This window comes from Scyliorhinus torazame, chromosome 25 (genome assembly GCF_047496885.1).
Source record: "Scyliorhinus torazame isolate Kashiwa2021f chromosome 25, sScyTor2.1, whole genome shotgun sequence".
NCBI classification, from domain to species: Eukaryota; Metazoa; Chordata; class Chondrichthyes; order Carcharhiniformes; family Scyliorhinidae; genus Scyliorhinus; species Scyliorhinus torazame.
In genome coordinates this window covers 12,901,505-12,917,165 of record NC_092731.1, presented here as the reverse complement: position 1 = coordinate 12,917,165, position 15,661 = coordinate 12,901,505, and positions in this window count along the sequence as shown.

Here is a 15,661-nt window from a genome sequence, read left to right as displayed (position 1 = left end):
TCGAATTTCGGAGGTGGTGAGGGTGCGGGAAAAGAACGCTACCGGACTGCCTGCTTGGTTGAGAGTGGCGGCGAGAGCGACCTCTGAGGCGTCGCTCTCCACCTGGAAGGGGACAGACTCATCCCCCGCGCGCATCGCAGCTTTGACGATGTCCGCCTTGATGCAGTTGAAGGCCTGGCGGGCCTCGGCTGCCAGTGGAAAAAAGGTGGCCTTAAATAGTGGGCGGGCTTTGTCCGCATACTGGGGGACCCACTGGGCGTAATAGGAGAAAAATCCAAGGCACCTCTTCAGGGCCTTGGGACAGTGAGGGAGAGGGAATTGGAGGAGGGGGCGCATACGGTCAGGGTCGGGCCTTAGGACCCCGTTTTCCACGACGTAGCCGAGGATGGCTAGTCTGGTTGTGTGGAAAACGCATTTCTCCTTGTTGTAGGTGAGGTTGAGGTTTTGGGCGGTTTGGAGAAATCGGTGGAGGTTGGCGTCGTGGTCGTGCTGATCATGGCCGCAGATGGTGACGTTGTCCAAGTACGGAAACGTGGCCCGCAGCCCGTACTGGTCCACCATTCGGTCCATCGCTCGTTGGAACACCAAAACCCCGTTTGTGACGCCAAAGGGGACCCGGAGGAAATGGAAAAGGCGGCCGTCTGCCTCAAACGCCGTGTAGTGGGGGTCCTCCGGGCGGATTGGGAGCTGGTGGTATGCAGACTTCAGATCCACCGTGGAGAACACGCGGTAGTGCGCGATCTGATTTACCATGTCTGCAATCCGGGGAAGGGGGTTGCGTAAACCGGTTAATGGTCTGGCTGTAATCAACCACCACCTGGAGCTTCTCCCCGGTCTTGACGACCATCACCTGAGCTCTCCAGGGGCTATTGCTGGCCTCGATGACCCCCTCCCGCAAGAGACGCTGGACCTCGGGCCTAATGAACGTCCTGTCCTGCATGCTATACCGCCTGCTTCTGGTGGCTACTGGCTTGCAATCGGCGGTGAGGTTTGCGAAGGGGGGGGAGGGTCGATTTTTAGGGTCGCGAGGCTGCATATGGTGAGCGGGGGCAGGGGCCCCCCAAACTTAAGAGTTAGGCTCCTGAGGTTGCACTGGAAGTCGAGTCCCAAAAGGAGAGGAGCGCAGAGGTCTGGGAGCACATATAGTTGAACATTTGCGTACTCAGCGCCCTGTATCGCTAGGGTTGCAGCAGTGCACCCTTGAATTTGCACCGAGTGCGACCCAGAGGCGAGGGGTACGGTTTGTTGCGTCGGGAATATTGGGAGTGAGCAGCGTGAGTTTGAGTTCTTAGACCTGGCCAGGCAGACCTTGGCGAAGTGTCCTTTTCGCTCACAGCTGCTGCAGTTCGCGTTGCGGGCCGGGCAGTGCAGTCGGGGGTGTTGGGACTGGCCGCAAAAGTAGCAGGGTAGCCCCCCCATGATGGGCGGGCGGCCGCGCGGCACAGGCCTGAGGTAGTCTCGGGTCGGGGGCCCACGAGGGGGTCGCGTGGTCGGCCGGGAACGCAGTTAGGCTCTGAAAAGCATCATCCAGAGAGGTAGCCAGTTTTACCGTGTCGTCCAGGGCTCCTTTCTCGAGCAGGCGCTGTCTCACATAGTTCGGTCGGACCCCCGCCACGTAAACGTCTCGGACGGCGAGCTCCACGTGCTGAGTGGCTGTAACGGCCTGGTAGTTACAGTTACGCGCGAGGGCTTTGACGTCACGTACGTAACCATCTAGCGACTCCCCGGGGCGCTGGCGGCGAGTGGTGAAGACGTGTCGCGCGTATACCTCGTTCACAGGCCGCACATAGAGGCGTTCGAGTAGTGCGAGGGCCTCTGTATAGGAAGCGGCTTCGTCGAGCTGGACAGAAATGCGATGGCTCACCCGTGCGTGGATGAGGCTCAGCTTCTGTTCGTCAGTGACGGAAGGGGTAGACGACGCGGCGAGGTAGGCCTTGAAGCATCGAAGCCAATGTGAAAACATTTCTTTCGCCTCCGCGGCCTGCGGATCGAGTTCCAGTCTGTCAGGTTTGAGGGCTGATTCCATGGTAGTATTTTAAGCTGATTAAATTGATGCGACCATCAATTCACTGGAAGACACGTGGAGAAGTAAACCGTGGTTTTAATCAGCTTAGAACTGAGCCTGCCTGCGACCGGTACAACACTGAAGGCGGCCCCGCAGGTCAGCAGCTCTTATACTTCCTGTAAAGGGGGTGGAGCCATGGGCGGAGCCCGTACATGTCCCAACATATCCCCTGTGGGTGAAGCCACACAATGGCCCATAGGTAGAACCCACAGGGTTAATAACATAACACAGTGCACTGGTGAATTATCAGTAATTATACATTCACCACACTCAGCTCATCCTCTCTGCAGGCCCGTGATTCTGCAAGATTGCCGAATATCGCACGGTTGCAGGTGAGGGGTTAATGTCATGAGTTGGGAGTGACGGAGTGGAGTTTCTGTTTGATGCAAAATGCGCTCTTGCCGCCGTGCCAACATTGTTCTCCGTTCCAGCTGTGGATGAGTTTCTCGATGCCAGCTCCTAATTCTTGCTTGGAGGCAGCGCAAGAGGTGAAACTTGGCAGGTGACACGGCAAAGCTCATATTCTGCACCCACACACCTGCAGACAAGAAGTGAGCAGCAGGAAAACCAAACCTGTCTCATTCTAGGCAAAACCAGGAGTGATTTCCAGCTGCCTGAATACCTGAGATATATACATCTCCATCGGTGAACCCAAATATCATCAGAACTGTACGCCCAATGTCATCACTGACATTGCACCCCAATATTATTACTGCCGTTGTACCCCAGTATTAATATCACTGACACGCCACCCCAGAGCAGGTTCACGATAATAATCCCTGGAACGAAGAGCTTGTCATAAGAGGAGTGATTGAGGACTCTGGGTCTGTACTTGTTGGAGTTTCGAAGGAGGAGGCGGGATTTTATTGAAACTTACAGGATACTGCGAGGCCTGGATAGAGTGGGCGTGGAGAGGATGTTTCCACTTGTAGGAAAAACTCGAACCAGAGGACACAGCCTCAGACTAAAGGGACGATCCTTTAAAACAGAGATGAGGAGGAATTGCTTCAGCCAGAGGGTGGGGAATCTGAGGAACTCTTTGCCGCAGAAGGCAGTGTAGGCCAAATCACTGAGTGTCTTTAAGACAGAGATAGATAGGTTCTCGATTAATAAGGGGATCAGGGGTTATGGGGAGAATGGGGATGAGAAGCATATCAGCTACGGCAGAGCAGACTCGATGGGCCGAATGGCCTATTTCTGCTCCTATGTCTTATAGGGCGGGGCTCTCTGTTGGCTGATGGCAAAATCACAAAACGCGATTGGGCGGAGAATGGGCTCCGACGCCAAAATCACGTCAGAGCCCCGAATTGACGGCAAATCGGAATTCTCCGCCACCTCGACCGGGGCGCCACCGCGGTCCGGAATGCAGGTACAGTAAACAGCGTTTGCATATCACCAGCGGGCCTGAGCACCCGGTATTCTCCGGGGCCTCCACCTGCTCCGATAGGCCGAGATCCCGATGGCGAGGTTCACCTGTGCTCAGAAAAATCGTGAAACCGGCGTGGCGGCCGCTGAGGGAGAGGGGGGGGGGGGGGAGGACACAGAGAGGCACGACTGTGCACCAACCGGGCCAGTCATTGGTGGGGGGGGGGGGGGGGCTGGCTGGGGCAGGGGGGGCTGTCAGGACCGGGGGAGGGGGGGTGATGGGGGTACCAGCCGAGTGGCCAGGGTGACCCACCCCCCCCCCCCATGGGGCGGGGGCGGTGTCCAGACATGGACCGCCATTACCGCAGCCTGCAAGGCAGCCATCTTGCTGCGCATCCCAGTGACACCCATTTTGTGGGGGGGGGGGGGGAACGGGGCGGGGGACAGACAACGAGAGTGTTAGACAGTCCGACGCCTGCAGCCCAGGGGGTGGGTAGCTGGTGACTCCAGTGGCCGGGGCACTCGGCCATAGCGGCTGGTACGGGTGGCGGCATGTGGTGCAGGGTGGGGGTTTGGCTGCCTTCCTGGTTGGGGGTGGGTTGGGTTACGGGTGTCTGGGACAGGGGTAGGTGCCGGGGGGCACAGCGCTGCCTACTCACTCTGGCCACCCTGAGGTGGTCGAGCAGATCTTTTCGGCACCGCTGGCTGGTCCGGACTGTGTTGCCCACGATGTTGACCACGGGGCTGACCACCTCTGCCAACCTGCACCCAGGCACGGCAAATGGTGGCAGCTGGCAGCCTCCGAGGCGGGGTACAGGGTCATCCGCCGCTCCTCCACGGCATTCAGTGGGGTCTCGAACCAGGCGACAGTAAATCTGAGGGCCGCTCTCCTCACTGCCACCTTGTTGGTTGGGGTGGGGTGTGCGGGGAGTGAAGTGTGTGTATTTTAATAATCTTTATTGTCACAAGAAGGCTTACAATAACATTGCAATGAAGTTACTGCGAAAAGCTCCTAGTCGCCACATTCCGGCCCCTGCAGCTTGTCAGCCTGCAGAGTGTCAATCACGGAATTGGCGATTCCAGCCCCGTTTCTCATTGGAATCGATTGTGTTCCACGAGACGCCAGTACGAGCTCCTTAACAGGAGCGGAATCGGTCCAGGTGTGGCCCAGTTTTGCTGCTGTGGTGCTCCACGAATTCTGCGTCGGCACCAACACTTACTCTCAGAAACGGAGAAACCGCCCAAGGTCTTAATCTTAATATCACTGACACTGTACCCCAATCACATTACAGGCACTGTACCCCAATAACATCACTGACACTGTACCCCAATAACATTACAGGCACTGTACCCCAATAACATTACAGGCACGGTACCCCAATAACATTACAGGCACTGTACCCTAATAATATCACTGACACTGTAGCCCAGTAACATTACAGGCACTGTACCCTAATACTATCACTGACACTGTACCCCAATAACATTACAGGCACTGTACCCTAATAATATCACTGACACTGTACCCCAGTAACATCACTGACACTGTGCCCTAATAATATCACTGACACTCTACCCCAATAACATTACAGCCACTGTACCCTAATAACATCACTGACACTGTACCCCAATAACATCACTGACACTGTGCCCTAATAATATCACTGACACTGTACCCTAATAATATCACTGACACTGTACCCCAATAACATTACAGGCACTGTACCCTAATAACATCACTGACACTCTACCCCAATAACATTACAGGCACTGTACCCTAATAATATCACTGACACTGTACCCCAATAACATTACAGGCACTGTACCCTAATAATATCACTGACACTGTCCCCCAATAACATTACAGGCACTGTACCCTAATAATATCACTGACACTGTACCCCAATAACATTACAGACACTGTACCCTAATAATATCACTGACACTGTACCCCAATAACATTACAGGCACTGTACCCTAATAATATCACTGACACTGTAGCCCAGTAACATTACAGGCACTGTACCCTAATACTATCACTGACACTGTACCCCAATAACATTACAGGCACTGTACCCTAATAATATCACTGACACTGTACCCCAGTAACATCACTGACACTGTGCCCTAATAATATCACTGACACTCTACCCCAATAACATTACAGCCACTGTACCCTAATAACATCACTGACACTGTACCCCAATAACATCACTGACACTGTGCCCTAATAATATCACTGACACTGTACCCTAATAATATCACTGACACTGTACCCCAATAACATTACAGGCACTGTACCCTAATAACATCACTGACACTGTACCCCAATAACATCATTGACACTGTGCCCTAATAATATCACTGACACTCTACCCCAATAACATTACAGGCACTGTACCCTAATAACATCGCTGACACTGTACCCCAATAACATTACAGGCACTGTACCCTAATAATATCACTGACACTGTACCCCAATAACATTACAGGCACTGTACCCTAATAATATCACTGACACTGTACCCCAATAACATCACTGACACTGTGCCCTAATAATATCACTGACACTCTACCCCAATAACATTACAGGCACTGTACCCTAATAACATCACTGACACTGTACCCCAATAACATCACTGACACTGTGCCCTAATAATATCACTGACACTCTACTCCAATAACATTACAGGCACTGTACCCTAATAACATCACTGACACTGTACCCCAATAACATCACTGACACTGTGCCCTAATAATATCACTGACACTGTACCCCAATAACATTACAGGCACTGTACCCTAATAACATCACTGACACTGTCCCCCAATAACATTACAGGCACTGTACCCTAATCATATCACTGACACTGTACCCCAATAACATTACAGGCACTGTACCCTAATAACTTTTAGAGGAGCACGGTAGCATTGTGGATAGCACAATTGCTTCACAGCTCCAGGGTCCCAGGTTCGATTCCTGGCTTGGGTCACTGTCTGTGTGGAGTCTGCATGTTCTCCCCGTGTGTGTGTGGGTTTCCTCCGGGTGCTCCTTTTCCTCCCACAGTCCAAAGATGTGCAGGTTAGGTGGATTGGCTATGCTAAATTGCCCTTAGTGTTCAAAATTGCCCTCAGTGTTGGGTGGGGTTATGGGGATAGGGTGGCGATGTGAGCTTGGGTAGGGTGCTCTTTCAAAGAGCTGGTGCAGACTTGATGGGCAGAATAGCCTCCTTCTGCACTGTAAATTCTATGAAACATCGCTGACACTGTGCCCTAATAATATTACTGACCCTGTACCCCAATAACATTACAGGCACTGTACCCTAATAATATCACTGACACTGTCCCCCAATAACATTACAGGCACTGCACCCCAATAACATCACTGACACTGTACGCCAATAACATTACAGGCACTGTACCCTAATAACATCACTGACACTGTACCCCAATAACATCACTGACACTGTACCTCAATAACATTACAGCACTGTGCCCTAATAATATCACTGACACTGTACCCCAATAACATTACAGGCACTGTACCCTAATAATATCACTGACACTGTCCCCCAATAACATTACAGGCACTGCACCCCAATAACATCACTGACACTGTACCCTAATAACATCACTGACACTGTGCCCTAATAATATCACTGACCCTGTACCCCAATAACATTACAGGCACTGTACCCTAATAATATCACTGATGCTGTCCCCCAATAACATTACAGGCACTGCACCCCAATAACATCACTGACACTGTACCCTAATAACATCACTGACACTGTGCCCTAATAATATCACTGACCCTGTACCCCAATAACATTACAGGCACTGTACCCTAATAATATCACTGACACTGTCCCCCAATAACATTACAGGCACTGCACCCCAATAACATCACTGACACTGTACGCCAATAACATTACAGGCCCTGTACCCTAATAACATCACTGACACTGTACCCCAATAACATCACTGACACTGCACCTCAATAACATTACAGCACTGTGCCCTAATAATATCACTGACACTGTACCCCAATAACATTACAGGCACTGTACCCTAATGATATCACTGACACTGTGCCCTAATAATATCACTGACACTGTACCCCAATAACATCACTGACACTGTGCCCTAATAACATCACTGACACTGTACCCCAATAACATTTCAGACACTGTGCCTAATAATATCACTGGCACTGTACCCCAATAACAGTACAGGCACTGTACCCTAATAACATCACTGACACTGTACCCCAATAACATTACAGGCACTGCACCCTGATAATATCACTGACACTGTACCCCAATAACATTACAGGCACTGTGCGCTAATAACATCACTGACACTGTACCCCAAGAGCATCACAGACACTGTACCCTGATAATATCACTGACACTGTACTCCAATCACATTACAGGCACTGTACCCTAATAACATCACTGACACTGTCCCCCAATAACATTACAGGCACTGTACCCTAACAATCTCACTGACACTGTACCCCAATAACATTACAGGCACTGCACCCTGTTAATATCACTGACACTGTACCCCAATAACATTACAGGCACTGTACCCTAACAATCTCACTGACACTGTACCCCAATAACATTACAGGCACTGCACCCTGATAATATCACTGACACTGTACTCCAATAACATTACAGGCACTGAGCCTAATAATATCACTGACATTGTACCCCAATAACATTACACGCACTATACCCTAATAACATCACTGACACTGTACCCCAATAACATCACTGACACTGTACCTCAATAACATTACAGCACTGCACCATAATAATATCACTGACACTGTACCCCAATAACATCACTGACACTGTACCCCAATAACATTATAGGCACTGTGCCCTAATAACATCACTGACACTGTACCCCAATAACATCACTGACACTGTACCCTAATAACATTACAGGCACTGCACCCTGATAATATCACTGACACTGTACCCCAATAATATCACTGACACTGTACCCCAATAACATTACAGGCACTGTGCGCTAATAACATCACTGACACTGTACCCCAAGAGCATCACAGACAGTACCCCAATAACATTACAGGCACTGTACCCCAATAACATTACAGGCACTGTACCCTAATAACATCACCGATACTGTACCCCAATAACATCACTGACACTGTACCCCAATAGCATTTCAGGCACTGTGCCCTAATAACATCATTGACACTGTACCCCAATAACATCACTGACACTGTACTCCAATAACATCACTGACACTGTACCCTAATAACATTACAGGCACTGCACCCTGATAATATCACTGACACTGTACCCCAATAGCATTTCAGGCACTGTGCCCTAATAACATCATTGACACTGTACCCCAATAACATTACAGGCACTGTGCGCTAATAACATCACTGACACTGTACCCCAAGAGCATCACAGACAGTACCCCAATAACATTACAGGCACTGTACCCCAATAACATTACAGGCACTGTACCCTAATAACATCACCGATACTGTACCCCAATAACATCACTGACACTGTACCCCAATAGCATTACAGGCACTGTGCCCTAATAACATCATTGACACTGTACCCCAATAACATCACTGACACTGTACCCCAATAATGTTACAGCACTGTGCCCTAATAATATCACTGACACTGTACCCCAATAACATCACTGACACTGTACCCCAATAACTTCACTGACACTGTATCCCAGTAACATCACTGACACTGTACCCCAGTAACATTTTTGACACTGTACGCCAATAACATTACAGGCACTGTGCCCTAATAACATCACTAACACTGTACCCCAATAGCATTGCAGGCATTGTACCCTAAAAACATCACTGGCACTGTACCCCAATATTAACATCACCCAAACTGTGCCCCAATATAATTATCAATGAAACTGCACCCCAATATTAACATTACTGTCACTGTACCCCAATATTTCAATTGGCATTGGACCCCAATATTAACCAATATTAACCAATACCAATATTACCAATACTGTGCCCTAATGTTAACATCACTGACACTGTACCCCAATATTAATATTAGAAACACTGTACCCCAATATTAACAGCACTGAGACTGTACCCCAGTATTAATATTAGATACTCTATGCTCCAATATTTTAAATTTTTGTAAATATAAATTTAGAGTACCCAATTCATTTTGTTTCCAATTAAGGGGCAATTTAGCGCGGCCAATCCACCTACCCTGCACATCTTTGGGGTGTGGGGGCGAAATCCAAGCAAACATGGGGAGAATGTGCAAACTCCACACGGTGACCCAGAGCCGGGATCGAACCTGGGACCTCAGCACCGTGAGGCAGCAGTGCTATCCCACTGCGCCACCGTGCCGCCCATTATGCTCCAATGTTAACATCACTGAGACTGTATCCCAGTATTAATATCTTTGGAGCTGTGCGCCTACCTAGGAGATTGTGGCCTGATTAAAGTAGTTGGCGATCAATGAGCCAGATGTGGCCTTAAGGGCCTCAATTGGCGGCAGAGTGGGAAGGCCGACCCTGGGCCTTCCCTCCAAGGGCCTTATCGTGGGCAAAGGTCGGAATATGGCAGGGTCCCCACCCACCACCTTTCCCACTTCTGATTAAATACCCACCGCCAAACTCGCCATGGTGGGGGGGGGGGGGGCAAAGGCAGGAGTCTGCCCTCTCATGTGGATGGTATACATCCATACTCTATTTCTCCCCAGCGTACTGGCCAATATTGAGCGCTCAGCCAACATCACTGGAACAGATGGTCTGATTGCAGTCTGTGGGATCTTGCTGTGTATCTGACATTGCGACAGTGACCACACTTTCTTGGCCTTCGAGCACCTTGGAACAACCTAAGGATGTGAAAGGCACTATGGAAATGCACGATTCACGCTGCCATGACACCCACAGCCACCATAGAGCCCAGTGGACTTCAGGAGTGGGCAAGTGAGGTAGGAATATTGGTTTAACTTTGCCCTCACCTGATGTGGAATGTCGGCTCAGCGCAAAAGCTGGCTACAATATTGGGCCTAGCAGTTTCTCCCCTCTCTCTCTCTCTCTCTGCCTCCACCAGTCCTCACTCCCATCAAGGCAGCCATCTGGAAAAGCCTTCCTTTGCACAAGGCCAAGCAACTTCCATCACCCGTCAAAACGTGGGTTGCCTCAATTCGAGATGGATGTTTATCTGGGTGCGTCGTCACATCATAACAGCCCCCCCCCCCCATCCCCATACTCCCGCCATTAGTCATCCAACACGCACATTCCCGCCTCACCCTACCTTCCCATAGCCAATTGGAAAGTGGGTAGCCTCTTTGTTAGCCAATTGGATTATTTCTTTTGATGACAAACGGTCTTTCTCCCATTTTTAGAACGAGTGACTAAAGTTTTTTTTCTCCAAAAAAATCAAGTTTTTTGCTGGGCAGCACGGTGGCGCAGTGGGTTAGCACTGCGGCTTCACGGCGCCGAGGTCCCGGGTTCGATCCCGGCCCCGGGTCACTGTCCGTGTGGAGTTTGCACATTCTCCCCGTGTCTGCGTGGGATTCGCCCCCCACAACCTAAAGATGTGCAGGGTAGGTGGATTGGCCACGCTAAATTGCCCCTTAATGGGAAAAAATGAATTGGGTACTCTAAATTTAAAAAAAAGTTTGTTTAGTGCTAGGATTTGGTGACCCTGGAGATTAGTCTGGAATTCTGAGGCCTGGAAGCTTGGTGGTAACCAATGACAACACCTGGGAGTTCAATGTCCTTCCACTCAATTTACCAGGCTACTCGGCCCTGGTGACATCTCGTTCAAATCTACAGGAATACCTAATGGTTTCTTTAATTAATTCTTGGGACAAAGGCCTAGTTGGGATTTGAGAAGATGGTGGTGAGCCTTCACCTTGAGCTGCTGTCATCCATGCAGTGAAGGTAGGCTCGGCACGGGGTAGGCCGGGTGTTCCAGCTCTGTGACGATTCCTCTACCTCCCGGGCCAGCCTCCCACACCCTACACTCTGCAAGTTTGAGGTCACCCCAAATTCTCCTGCCCCGTCTCCTAACACGCGACAAGTCCCCTTCCTCCCCTCACCCCCCTACGCTCGCCAGCCGACATCGACCCCCGGTTAAGGAATGCCTCGATTTTTAATTCCTCGCCCCTCTTTCCGAATCCCTCCATGGTCTCACTCTCCCTATCTCTGTCACAGGTAGGCTTACATTAACACTGCAGTGAAGTTACTGTGAAAAGCCCCTAGTCGCCACATTCCGGCGCCTGTTCGGGTACACAGAGGGAGAATTCAGAATGTCCAATTCACCGAACAGCACGTCTTTCGGGACTTGTGGGAGGAAACCGGAGCACCCGGAGGAAACCCACTCACACACGGGGAGGACGTGCAGACTCCGCACAGACAGTGACCCAAGCCTGAATCGAACCTGGGACCCTGGAGCTATGAAGCAACAGTGCTAACCACTGTGCTACCGTGCCGACCCAGCTTTGTCATCCCTCTCAACATCTCCTTACACATTTAGCTTTGTAGCGTTCCTGTGAAGCATGGCGGGACGTTACATTAGACGTGTTAAACAAATCTAAGTTATTGCTGTTGTGATTCCTTCATCCTTAACCATCAGCTCTCTCCCTTGCTTTGTTTGTCTCAAGTTTACAATGAGCCTACTATGTTGGGAGGGAGGGATGGAAGAAGTGGGGGAGGGGGCAGGTTGAGGGGGAGGGGAGGGGCCACTAATTGGAGAGTAGAGTGCTCAAACTTGAATTCCACTTGATGCCGATCTCAAACCCAACCTCCCCACCTTGTGTTGTAGTTGGCTAATTACTGGGGAGGAGCCGTCGCCACAATGGCCTACCAGTTCAGGTAACCTTACCGGGCCTTCTCTTCCTTGCATCTGAGGCCGTTGCCGACAGAAACGCCTCGGTTGCCAGGCAGAAATCCCCTCCTGTAATTGGGAAAAGACTTTGTAAGGTCACAGAACGAATGACGCTGAAGGAGATACTTCAGCCCAACTTATTTATACGGGGGAAAAAAAGAAAATTGTACTTCTCCTAGTTCTCCAGCCCGAGATTCTCACCTCCCATTCAAACATTCCACGTTTTGTCCGCCCCCGCCCGTGTGACGAAGAATCTGTATTAAATTATCCTTTGAGCCAGTTACGCCTAGTGTTTGGTGTTCCCTTCGAGTAGCTTTCCTACTTAGAAAGAAAGAAATTAGCATTTATGCAGCACCATCCTCAATCGCGAGATGTACCAGAAAACCTCAATGGCGGCCAATTTGTGCACAGCAAGATCCCACAAACACTGATGGAATAAATGACCAAACCAGCTTTTTTTTTGGTTGTTTTAAGAATAAATATTGGCCAGCACACCGGGGAGAACTTTTCTTTCAAATAGTTGCCATGGGATCTTTTATTTATTTATTTTCAATTTAGAGTACCCAATTCATTTTTTCCAATTAAGGGGCAATTTAGCGTGGCCAATCCACCTACTCTGCCCATCTTTGTGTTGTGGGGGCGGAACCCACGCAAACACGGGGAGAATGTGCAAACTCCACACGGACAGTGACCCAGAGCCGGGATCGAACCTGGGACCTCGGCGCCGTGAGGCTGCAGTGCTAACCCACTGCGCCACCGTGCTACCCCCATGGGATCTTTTATTTCCACCTGAGAGAGAAAGCCTTGGTTTTTAAAAAATAAATTTAGAGTATCCAATTCTTTTTTTTCCAATTAAGGGGCAATTTAGCGTGGCCAATCCACTTACCCGGCATATCTTTTTGGGCTGTGGGGGTGAGACGCAGGCAGACACGGGGAGAATGTGCAAACTCCACACGGACAGTGACCCGGGGCCGGGATCGAACCTGGGACCTCGGCGCCGTGAGGCAGCAGTGCGAGAAAGCCTTGTTTTAACTGAGAGACGTGAGCACCAATGACAGAGCAGCACTCCTTTTCTAATGTGTGGAATGGCATTGATGGGGAACTGGTGTTGTCTTGTATACTTTGATTGTATTGGATTTGTTTATTGTCACGTGGACCGAGGTACAGTGAAAAGTATTTTTCTGCGAGCAGCTCAAACAGATCATTCCGTACATGAAAAAACCCAATGTAATCGGGCAACACAAGGTACACAATGTAAATACATAGACACCGGCATCGGGTGAAGCATACAGGAGTGTTGTATTAATCAAGTCAGTCCATAACAGGGTCGTTTAGGAGTCTGGTGACAGTGGGGAAGAAGCTGTTTTTAATCTGTTCGTGCGTGTTTTCAGACTTCTGTATCTCCTGCCCGATGGAAGAAGTTGGAAGAGTGAGGAAGCCGGGTGGGAGGGGTCTTTGATTATGCTGCCCGCTTTCCCCAGGCAGCGGGAGGTGTGGATGGAGTCAATGGATGGGAGGCAGGTTTGTGTGATGAACTGGGCGGTGTTCACGACTCTCTGAAGTTTCTTGCGGTCCTGGGCCGAGCAGTTGCCATACCAGGCTGTGTTGCAGCCCGATAGGATGCTTTCTATGGTACATCTGTAAAAGTTGGTAAGGGTTAATGTGGACATGCCGAATTTCCTTAGTTTCCTGAGGAAGTATAGGCGCTGTTGTGCTTTCTTGGTGGTAGCGTCGACGTGGGTGGGCCAGGACAGATTTTTGGGGATGTGCACCCCTCGGAATTTGAAACTGCTAACCATCTCCACCTCAGCCCCGTTGATGCTGACAGGGGTGTGTCCAGTACTTTGCTTCCTGAAGTCAATGACCAGCTCTTCAGTTTTGCTGGCGTTGAGGGAGAGATTGTTCTCATTACACCACTCCACTAGGTTCGCAATCTCCCTCCTGTATTCTGACTCCAACTGTCAGGTACAGTAAGACACACCAGGGGCGAAGACTATATTCAGCTCGTCAATAACCCGGCTGCATGTAATTACCTGACATGAACGTTAAATGGAGCCAAGCTAGGTGGCAAAGTTGAGGCAGGAACCCTCACAACATTTAAGAAGCATTTAGATCAGCACTCGGAACGGCCCGTACACAAGGCTACATGCCAAGTGCTGGGAAATGGGATTAGAATAGATAGGTGCTTGATGGCCGGCACCAACACGATGGGCCAGAGGGTCTCTTTCTGTGCTGTAAAACCTTATGGCTCTATCCTGGCCCCTGTGATGCCCGCTGGTCGTGGTGGGTTTCAAGCATTGCGGTGGCATCCCTTGTTCCTTCGCCAGGGGATCCCCACCCACGAAGGTAGGCATGGAAGAGGGATAGACACTCGGGATAGGGGCTCTCAGTCCTTAATCCATCAATGCCATTTACCTTTGTATCGTTAGCAACCCAATCAAACAATCATTAACAATTAAGGTCTTAAACATTGATCGTCGCCGGGGTTGCTAGCTGGCGACGGAAGTAAATAGCGCCAACCTCCTGTGGGCTGGCATGGGCCGCCACCATGGTCCAGTGGCTACAGCGGCTCGGCAACGGACGCCAATACCGAGAGCAACAACCGACGATGATACTCGGTCGCTCACGTGCCGCATTTGTGGCAGGTCAAGCCTGCCTCCCAAGGACTGTCCTCGTCAGTCATCGCCAAAGGTGTGCCAAATGAAGACGCCCCAACGGAAATAGGACGCTGTGCGTCCATCATTTTTGTGCACAGTAAGAAGTCTTACAACACCAGGTTAAAGTCCAGCAGGTTCATCAGCTGAGGAAGGAGCTGGGCTCCAAAAGCTAGTGATTCCAACTAAAGCTGTTGGACTTTAACCTGGTGTTGTGAGACTTCTTACTGTGCTCACCCCAGTCCAACGCCGGCATCGCCACATCATGCCCATCATCTTTGGTGGATGAAAGGATGCTGACAAATACTTCCAACGAACGGTTAACACTCTGGGGGGGGGGGGGGGGGGGGCTTACAGAGAAATTAATCTGCGGTTGATAACTGAGAAATAGCACTGATTTCTACATCACAATATTAACACGTCCACATATTTATTTCGCTATTTCCCAAGCAGAAGCTACCTCTAACTGAGATACATTCCACAGGCATCAGTAGAATTGTAAAGACTTAAACATGCAAGGGATTTACTCCTCATTTTATTCTCTCACTTTAAAGATTTGTTCCATTTTATATTAAGGCATGAAATATTTCACCCCACAAGCTGTAAAAGGTTTCGGTTTAACAGTAGACGCTGCACCAATATTTTTCAAAGGGCATTAATCAGAGAGGTACACCGCAGTCCAATCATCCC